General features: G+C 36.5%; 1 long non-coding RNA gene across 1 annotated transcript; it reads right to left on the bottom strand.

Moving 5' to 3' along the window:
* Positions 1-4,314: 4,314 nt before the first annotated feature.
* Positions 4,315-10,242, bottom strand: LOC107725324 (uncharacterized). The gene is made up of 3 exons (XR_001638109.1): positions 10,061-10,242; positions 4,546-4,694; positions 4,315-4,399 (listed from the first exon to the last, which is right to left on the bottom strand). It is a non-coding gene; the product is annotated as an uncharacterized LOC107725324 (long non-coding RNA).
* Positions 10,243-11,211: the final 969 nt, after the last annotated feature.

Raw genomic sequence — 11,211 nt, 5'->3', positions numbered from 1 at the left:
TAGTAAAGTTAGTTAAGCTAATAGGCTCAGTAGCTTCTGCAGCAAGAACACAAGCATGTAGTCCGCCATTGTTGTTGCTGTTACGTGACGTAGCAGTGTCTGAAATTTTAACTTGCTAATTTTTATCGGAGTAAATAAGATGAAAGACTTCAAACAAACTAAATCAACAAGTCATTTTTGGCAGATATTTAAGATTAAAATGAAATGAAGGCATCAATATGATTCACATTCCAGCTTTGCATTAGAAAAGCTAGTAAAGTTAGTTAAGCTAATAGGCTCAGTAGCTTCTGCAGCAAGAACACAAGCATGTAGTCCGCCATTGTTGTTGCTGTTACGTGACGTAGCAGTGTCTGAAATTTTAACTTGCTAATTTTTATCGGAGTAAATAAGATGAAAGACTTCAAACAAACTAAATCAACAAGTCATTTTTGGCAGATATTTAAGATTAAAATGAAATGAAGGCATCAATATGATTCACATTCCAGCTTTGCATAAACACACGGCTATAGAGAGGCACACAAGTACACACACACACACCTCCAGAAAAGCACACAGCAGGTCAGACATGTGCGCAAATGTTTGTAGGTAAGAAATGTCCATTCACAGGAAATATTGACTACAAACGGTTCAACAAAATTAACAATTGGTAAAACTCTCCAGTAATAGGAGCACAGTACATCCACCTCTTTATTAAAGTACCTATTTGAAAATCTATAAAACTAAATCAATTTGATCTTAAATATACATAAATGCTGAATTGGACTTGAAAATCTGAACTCAAATATTTGAAATGACCAAAATATTTCCTTGAATGTACACGGAAAAGCTGCTAAAATGCTGTCCGTCTACTGAAAATAAATAAAAAAGTAAATCGAAAATAAATTACAGTACTGAACTCGACCCTTTCTTTAATTTAGTTCCTTTAGAAGGTCATTTATACTGCATTTGCAGCAACTGCGTCCTTGAAATCAACATGACCACACCCACATTCAACAAACCACACCCACATACCTCAGCCAGCAGGAGACATGGGGTGATGACATCATCGTTTCACAAAATATACGGATTGGCTTTACGCATGAAAACGCAGAGCGTGTCGTTTTCAGATTTATCCACTCTGGGACCTGGTTTCAAAAAAATAGCGGTTTTAGGCTCCCAAAATGCCAGATCCATCTGGACGACATGGCGATACGATACAACATTTTTACGTATATAGCTAAATGCGTCTCCGTATGTACGGGGCCCAAATATGTTCATATTGTTAACTAAAAATTTAACTATTAAAAATCACTTTTGGAAAGTGAAATAAAGCTGAAATAAATATAAACATTTTTTAAAATTTTAATCCAAGATACACAGGAAACAAATTTGTTGAAGTACTAAAATTACTAAAACTAAAGTAAACTAAAATTAAGAAATAAAGTATATATATATATATATATATATATATACACACACAATACTACAAAATAACACTGCAAATGATAAAATAGTAAGCAACCAGGGCAGAAATGGAGGCACATAAACATTTCATTTTGCCCTGACCAAATTACTTGTTTTGGCTAGAGTATTTCAACCCATGCTGGCGATGAATTCATCTTGGTGAGAGGCTTGTCAGAGAGAGGCATGTTTGCGGGTACCACCTCCAGCTGTAGAGAGAGCCGTGTGGTCCAGAGGGCAGCAGGATGCTGGCGGCCACCGTACCGGGGGTATTATCATCCGAAAAACAGCAGTGAGGAGCATCCTGAGGCAGGCTATCCAAGATATCCTAGGAACAATATATATATATAAAAAAAAAACAGTTATAGATACTGCACTTCCATATGTCGCAATTTAATGTTTCAGTGAACCAAACATTTTTTTGACACTTAATTATGTTATTGACATAGCATAAAAAAGCTCAAACAAAACCAAAACAACCTCAAAAACAACTCAAAACAAACAAACCAATCCAAAATAAAACAAACCAATTCAAAACAAAATAAAACAATCCAAAATGAAACAAAAACAATTCAAAATAAAACAATTCAAAACAAAATCAACCCAACACAAACAAATCAATCCAATCCAAAAACAAAACAAAACAATCCAAAACAAAAAGCAAAAACAATTAAAAACAAAAATAATTAACAAAATCCAAAACCAACCAAACGAAAAACAAAATCCAATCCAATCTAAAACAAAAACAAAACTAAAAAACAATTCCAAACTAAAAAAACGAAACAAAACCAACCCAAAACAAACAAATCAATTAAATCCAAGCCAATCCAAAATAAATCAAACCAATCCAATCAAATACAAACAAAACAGTCCAAAATTAAACAAAAATCAATCCAAAACAAAACTCCAAACCTAAATCAATCAATCACCAAAACACTGGCTGATTAAAAGTCAGGATTTCCAAGTAACTACTGGAAATGTGTAAAATGGCATTTGAAGACAGATTTCTAATGCATTAAAGTGCCCCTATTATGGATTTTTTTTTTTTAAATGACCTTTCATGCAGTGTGTAACACAGTTCTAAGTGCGTGAAAACATCCTGCAAAGTTTTAAATCTGAAAGTGCACCGTGCATAAACTGCGCGGAACAAGTGGGCGGGCAATATGCTAATGTTTCATGTTGATGTCAACATGAAACATTAGCATATTGCCCGCCCACTTGTTCCGCGCAGACCTGGGAAAACTTGATTTTCCCGTTCGTCTGAATGAAAATGCAAATTCCTTCTTTGCCACTAGGTGCTGCTTTTGGGGCAGTAAAAATAGCGGTTTTCCCAGTAACGCTGTACACAAAGCAGCACTGCGCTCACAACGCTGCTTTATCAGGCATTACAGGCATGATGAAATGAAAATGAAATCGACCAATCGGACCAATCACCACAGATTAGCGTCACGCAAAGGAGGGGTTTGGAAAAATGAATCGTTGAGCGAATCGTTTGGGAGTCGTTGAGCAAGTAAGGTAAAAATAAATGCATATTATAAGGCAATGAAAGTGTTTTTTGACCTTGCATGCATTAACCTGTTGTTGGGGATTCCCAAAACCAAAATATGAACCTTTCATTACCCATAATAGGGGCACTTTAAATTTGATTTTGTTTTGATTTTGATTGTTTCAGATGTATGACTTCACATGAACATGGCAGCATCCAGTGTTCTAGCATTTTATTTGCTTTAAAGTGGTGTTAAAGTGGGGGGGGTATGGACTCTAGCCTCATTTGTTTGCTTGAAACTAAAGCTATTTAAAAAAAAACATTTTGGTAAAAAAAAAACATAAACATAAGATGAAAAACAAACCTAAATGAAAATTAGAACTGTTGCCTCGGCAAACTAACTGAAGTAAGTTTAAAGGGTTAGTTCACCCAAAAATGAAAATTATAATAATCACTTGAATCTAGCTTGCGCTCACTGTTGTAAACAGAAGCAGTTCCGGGGGAATGACGTATGAGGTCGGCTTTGCGCATGCGCCGCTCAGAAGTGACGCACGCGGAAACGCAGGGGAGAGATCAAAACAAAACAATGGTTAAGAATTAGAAGTATAACGAGGATTTGTAAAGAAGAATGTCAGAGGAATTTTATTTAAGTTCTTTTGGACTGAAGCAATGCAACACCCGCTGAGTGGCATTAAACAGCTTGAAAGATCAAAGACAATTTTTAATATAACTCCGACTGGATTCGTCTGAAAGAAGAAAGTCATATACACCTAGGATGCCTCTGGGGTGAGTAAAACGCAGCCTAATTTTCATTTTTGGGTGAACTAACCCTTTAAGTACAAAAATTACTAACAAAACATTAAAATAAAAATAAATTAAAGCTAAATAGAAATATGAAAACTAAAACGAATAATACACTAAAAAACACACAACAAAATAACTAAAACAAACTATATTTAATTAAAACTAAACATGTATAAATAAAAGCTAATCCAAATGATTATTTAATACTACAACTGCATAAACAATACTAAAATAACACTGCTAATGAGATACTCAGAGATTTTTAAGTGTGACTTAAGTGTCCAAATACTTTTATGGAATATTCACATTCACATAAAACTGTGAAACATTCTACACAAGTACATGACTGTGAATAGCAGGCCTAGTTTTAAGGCAACTATTGCGCCCTCTTGAGTACTGGAGTAAAGTCAACGCTACAGTAAGTAGTAAGCATACTTGAATAGAATATAGTTTTAGTTCACAAAAAAGCAAGAGATCAAACTTCTAAAAACCTTTGAAAAAAGTTTCAGCTTCAAAGTTTAGTCTTTAGAGTTTAAAACAGAGATATCACCAGCACAAACTTTCCAAACCGGCCTCCAAAGAGCGTTTGAAGAATGCTTGTGGCCGCTGTCTTCAGAGCGCAGATGGTGGAGAGTGAGATGGCCACTTGTTTGCATTCCCCGTCGACGCCTGCGTCGCTCGAAGAAAGAAAATCAATCAGTGTGACAGACTCATCCACCTCTCAAACCCTCCAGCACACGCTCACCTGTCACATCATTTATCCAACACAACTGACAGGGCTGGACACACACACACACACACATACACTTACACACCTGATACCGCACTCGCCCCGTTTGGTCTCTTCTCTGGAGTTTCATCCTTTTAGTGCCTCTCTCTTCAAACCATTTATCAGCACTTTATGCGTTTTTGAAGAAGAAAAAGGGAATATTTGAATCAGGCTGCATTTGAAACTCGAGCAAGCCTGAAAGGAAGACAGAAAACAGAAATGTGCCTCAACAATGAGGCTGCTAAATGAACACAGACACACACACACACAGTTGTTTAAACATAAATTTAAACACAAAGACACATTCTCTCTATATTCAATAGCCTGTTTAAATATGTATTCAGGCTCCTCTGCTGCCTCTCTCATGTTTTATTGAGAGATTCAGGCCATGTGGGGGTTTGGAAGGAAACCCTCCAATTTAGGATTAAGTTTAAAGCTGTAAACCCATCTTCATCCCTTCATCATGACTTCAGGCTCAGAGCTGCCGCATTCATAACCTCACAACATATTCATAAAGCCAGTTTGGCAGCTGTCATAGACCATCAAAGAGATAAGCATTAGCATGGGAGGATCACATAAAAGTTCTGTAATAATATTTACTTTTAAAGGGAATAAACGCAAATTTATGACAGTATGTTAAAACTAATAATAATAATAAAAAATATATAATTTACTCATTTACCCACATGTTGGTGCAAACCTGTCTTTCTTTCTTCCATGCAGTTTTTGGGGAAGTTAAGTTTGAAACTTCAGCTTGATACTCAATTAAGCTACTCAGTTTAAAAAATTTAAACTTTACACTAATTTAGCCCAGTACCATTATTATAGCTAAAACGATCAAACTTTGTTTTGTTAATTGAAACAACTAACTTGACAACTAACTTAAACACAGTAAGTACTAAATATAATAAAACTGAAAAAAGTAAGTAAATGGAAATGTTAATAAAAAACAAAACAAATAAAATGACAAATAACACTACTAAAACTTATTTTGAAAGCATAGCTATACTAAATGTTTCTACATTTTTAACTGGCTCATTTAAATGAATGAATCAATTCACTAGAATGCTAAAATGTAATTTGCAGTTGGCTATAAAGCTAGTACTATATAGTACAATATACAATACAAAATAATGAACAAATATTATACATATATACTGTTGACACAAGATGAAGCTGCTTAAAATGGATGTCGGTACTAACCAGGACTGTATCTAAAAAACATCACATCTGCATCTCAACTGTCCTGTTACCACCAAAACTGTTCGTAGAGAGCTCCAAAGGGTCAATATGCATAAAGCATGGTCAAGCTGCTATAGCCAAACCTTCAGTCACTCGTGCAAATGCCAAACTTTGGTTTCAATGGCGCCAGCATCAAAAATCTTGGGCTTTGTTGTCTTATAAGTCCAACGGTCTTTCCCACATCCAGGAGAGTTACGGTGTAGAGAAGCCCCAAAAAGGCTTACCATCCAGACCCCTGCGTGCCCAGAGTGAAGCACAGAGGTGGATTAGTGATGGGTTGGGCTGCAGTATCATGGCATTTCCTACTGTGCTAGATGGACACGTCCCTGCCAAGAACTTCCGAACAATTCTGGAGGACTATGTGCCCCCAATGGTTCAAACATTGTACCCTGAAGGTGGTGCCGTGCATCAGGATGATAATGCACCAATACACACTGCAAGACTTTTTTGTCCATTTTTTTTAAGTTATGACAACTTCTAATGAAATTATGTTCAACCAGCAAACTACAGTGAGTTAGAAGAACTTATTAATTTGTAACAAACACATATTTTTAAGTTGATGACTCGAAACATTTAGTTGCTCCAACTGATTTGTGGTTCTGGAACTAAATTATATATTATCTTTTTTTTTTTGTTAAAATCCAAATCCACAGTTATCATAGCATATGCTAAATTAAACTTATTTAGCATGTATAATTAATGAATAAGTATATTTTATTTGTCACTGGCATTAGTAGAGTCAATGTAGTGTTTACCTTAATGTGCTCCACTCTTAAGCACAATGATAACCACCAAAACTTTAACATAACAAAAACTCATTTAAATGTCAAACATAACAGCATTAAACACTAACAGGCCTTCACTAAAAAACACATAAAATAACATTTAATTTCAACATTTAATCTCCTTATCCAGTCCTATGCAAAGCATGCTGGGAACTAGAAATCCACTACCCAATTTTCAAATTTAACAAGACAACGTAATTTTTAAAGAAATTCAATTAATGCAGAAATTGGAGTTTAAATTACACACAATATAAAGTTAATGTAATGATCAACATTGTTGTGTCAAATGAACTCAAAATGTTTGCAATTAAATTAGAATTTTTAACTTTTAACATTTTTTAGAGTGGTACATTTACATACGTAGTTAAGGTTGTTACTACCCAAAACCTAATTAAAAAGACATTCCTCTGAAGCCATTTCACAGTTTTGTGTGAGGAACAAGTCAATATTTAAAATTCCTTTCCTATGCCATACAGCTCTCAAATCTCTCAAATATTGTGCATCAAAACTCAGCGCCCCAAGTTTGACTTCAGTGACAATGGAAACCCAATGATATTTCACTGATGTTAAACCTGGTGCAACATGTCTCCATTTACATATGATAATGCAAATTATACCACCATCTTCATTCTAACTTCTCATCTTCATTCCATCTTGGTCTGCTACCATGTTTGGCCCACATTCACTATTTTTTTTTTACTGCTCAGAAGTTATTATGTGCTAACTATCACGTCTTTGAAGGTGTGCACAACATATGCTGATTACAAACTCTGAGAATCATGTAGGAGGTATAGGCGTGAAATATCTCAATCCATCTGTGGGGAAAAAAAACAACAACCTGCTGAAACACATCTATATAATGCTTCATGAACAATCCTGGATCCATAAGAAACTGGCAGAAAGTTGTCAGTTTTACAGTGTATATTAATACACTAAATACATGAACCGCCTTTAACCTCTCACATGTCCTGACCCATCACTGAGCTCATGAATATGAAGCTGGGTTTGTGATATTTATTCAAGCTTAATGTTCATCTGATGTTTGTTACACGAGTTGTGCATTACATAACACCCTCCAAATGGCACAGCCTCAGAGACTTCTGGAGATATGAGATCTGCAGAGTTAAAGGGGCAAACATTACAACACTCACACAAGTCTCAAAGGTGACTGCTGCATTAAACGGGTGGGTGGAGGTATTCAGATCAATATGGAAGGCCATATCCACCTGCATTACTTGTGTAACCAGACTTTTGACCTTACACATTCACTACTGTAAGTTTAGGATCGGTAAGATTTTGAAATATTTTTAAAAGAAGTCTCACCAAGGCTGCACTTATTTAATCAAAAAAATTCAGAAATAAAATATTATTACCATTTGAGAATGCAATTTATTCGTGTGATGGCAAAGCTGAATCTTCAGCCGTCATTATTCTAGCCTTCAGAAATCATTCTAATATGATGATTTGGTGTGCAAGAAACATTTCTAATAATAAATGTTGAAAACCGTAATGCATTTTTTTCAGGATTCTTTGATGAATAGAAGTTCAAAAGAACAGCATTTATTTGAAATACTTTTTTTTTTAATAACAAATATTGGCCATGGACCGTCTGATGCAAATTGAGCGCAACAATGGCAAGAGCTGACTGAAATAGCCAGGTTCAAGGTATCAGGTTGATAAACCAAACATTCGACCAAGATCTAATGACTGTAATTGGCTGTTTGAAATGCTCAGTTACAAAAAAAGTAAACTCAGTATTTATGACCATAGATTCAGCAAATACTGCTGTATGGTCCGAGTAACTTCTGAAACATTATATATGTACTTATTGATATTAGATGATTAACAGAAAAGTCCATACATATTTGTACACATCATTTCCTTACTTTGGTGGGTGGGTGGGGGGTTTAATGACAATCTATTAATCAAAGATCTCATTTTACTTCTAAATAAAAAAGTGACGCTTTAAAAATCTCTCCCAAAGGGACCCCATTGTGTGGAAATGCTAATTCCCTTTCAGGTTCTAGGATTAAAAACGGGACTGTACTATTATATTGGGATATCTTCGTGTAATGCAAATATTGTCAGCTCTTATAATAAATTGCTTACACTGGATGCCTCATTTGTAGTTTGCGCTGCATAAAAGCATCATCTACTGTGAATGAATAAATGTCAATGGGATGCACTGAAACACCAGTTTGGAATAATTAAAATGTTTAGTGTTTTAGAAAGACAGCTCTTATGCTCACCAAGGCCGCATTTATTTGATCCAAAATAAATTACGGTTCAAAAAAACGATTGTGGAATATTATTACAATTTAAAATAACAGTTTTCTATTTGAATAGATTTTAAAATATAATTCATCCCTGTGATACAAAGCTGAATTTTCAGCATCATTACTCTAGTCTTCTTTGTCACATGATACTTCAGAAATCATTCTAATATGCTGATCTGCTGCTCAAGAAAAGTTGTGTTACTTAATATTTTTGTGGAAACTGTGATGCATTACCATTCAAAGGTTTGCGATTAAAAACTAAATTAATACTTTTATTCAGCAAGGATACAATAAATTGGAAAAAGTGACAGTAAAGACATTTATAATATTATTTTAAAAAGTACATTCTGTTCTTTTGAGCTTTCTATTCATCAAATAATCCTGTTTTCACAAAAATATTAAGCAGTAAAAATAGTTTTCAACATTGATAAGAACCATTATTAAATTCTAATAATATTTCCCAAATTAGTTTTTAATGCATTTTTGATCAAATAAATGCAGCCTTTGAACTTCCTTCAAAAAAAAACAAAGCAGGACACCCAGCGCTACCACTTCCTGAAAGTACGCAGATGTCAACCAATCAGATTGTAACTGCAGATTTCAGCCAGCTCTTGCCAAAAACCAGATCTCCACCTGCAAACTCCCGTATGTTCGCGAGCGAGAACACGGTCACATGGAACACGATGACTCCCGACTTCTTGACCTTCTGTTCAGGTTGTGTAAAAAACAGAGGACAGTATTCTGTTAATGGCACAGCGTCTTAATGTTCTGTTCCTTCAGACATGTACAGTGACTACTCAAAGCCAACAATCAAACCATTATCCCTCCATCTGCAGATAAGAGGCAAATAGAGCGAGACACACACAGGTGGAGAGAGAGAAAACGTGGGTTGAGCTGTCAGTCACTGATTAGCTACTGGATGGGAACCAGGAGGAAATAAGGATAGAGGGACGGAGAGAGAGAGAGAGAGAGAGAGAGAGAGAGAGAGAGAGAAGCATCAATGACCTTTCAGTGGCAGCTTTTACTCTTCCACAGAGAAAGAGAGAACTCACTCCATCCATTATTGAATTCCTGAATCAGCTTCCCTGAATAATGGCACTCCGGTTGAAAGGATCTAGAAGTATGTTCTCTTCCTCTGTCTCTCACTCTCTCTTTCTTATCCCCCCCGGCGCGCTTCGCTTCCATCGCTTTCAGCACGCCGGAGACTGAAAATGCCACGAGTGCCTCTGGCTATTCCTAATCACAGAAAATCACTCACCTCTGTCTTTGTCACAGTGACCCGAGCGCTGTCACGGGCTTTGGGTGGCAGCTCTTCCATGAGCCGCTGTGATCAATATTTCAGCCGCAGACCGAAGCCTTCTGCATGGGAGAGCCGTTCCTGCCTCCTGACGGATGGGAGCTCTGGGGGCCGTGGGAGAGGTAATATTTAGACAGATCACAATGGTCCACCTGCAAATAGGGTTGTGGATGAGAGCAAACCAAGCGGAAAGACAGAGAGATGGAGAGTGACAGGAAGTAGAAAGTAGGCTTGGGGGGAAAGTGGGCCTGGCATGGAAAATCAAGCAGCTGTGTTATACTGTTAATATGGTCACAAATAAAGGATCTACAACAGAGTGCCTTACTGTTATTATAAAACAGAATAAATTATGACATACTGAAGTTAAGACATACACATATGTGTGTGTGTGTGTGTTAAGACATACACATATGTGTGTGTGTGTGTATGAATGTATATATGTGACCCTGGACCAGAAAACCAGGCATAAGGGTCAGTTTTGCGAGATTGAGATGTATACATCATCTGAAAGCTGAATAAATAAGCTGTATGGTTTGTTAGGATAGGACAATATTTGGCCGAGATACAACTATTTGAAAATCTGGAATCTGGTGCAAAAAATAAAATATTGAGAAAATTGCCTTTAAAGTTGTCCAAATGAAGTCCTGCCAAACAAAGTATTTTCGCTTTCACAACGAAACAGCGTCACACACTTGCCTTGAGTGAGCAGAGGCAGGTGGGCTTGAGAACTGTGCGGCCGGCGGGCTTGCGGCAACCACATGTGACGACCCCGGGCTGGACTCTGCTTCGTCCACGGTGAAAGCCGATCCGGCGATCCACAGCACGAAGTGATTTATTATTAGAATTATCAACAGTTGTGCAGCCAAATATTTTTAAGTTACGCCTTCTTTCTTTGCGTGAACGTTTGGGCGGCGTTATGCAAATCTTCTCACATCGTGACGTAGACATGTGGGGTGTGTTAGAACGAGCCGTTTTAGGTAGGCGTGGCTGACTCTTAACTTTTATAAAGAATATCTCTTTGGATTTGAGACTTTAGTCTTTGCAACTTTACAGATCTTCTTTATGCACCAAGAGCTTGTAACACTCCAAAGAGAAAGGAAAAATTGAAATCG

Source organism: Sinocyclocheilus rhinocerous, unplaced genomic scaffold (genome assembly GCF_001515625.1).
Source record: "Sinocyclocheilus rhinocerous isolate Xijiao unplaced genomic scaffold, SAMN03320098_v1.1 scaffold785, whole genome shotgun sequence".
Classification (NCBI taxonomy): domain Eukaryota; kingdom Metazoa; phylum Chordata; class Actinopteri; order Cypriniformes; family Cyprinidae; genus Sinocyclocheilus; species Sinocyclocheilus rhinocerous.
This window is presented reverse-complemented; position numbering and strand designations above follow the sequence as displayed.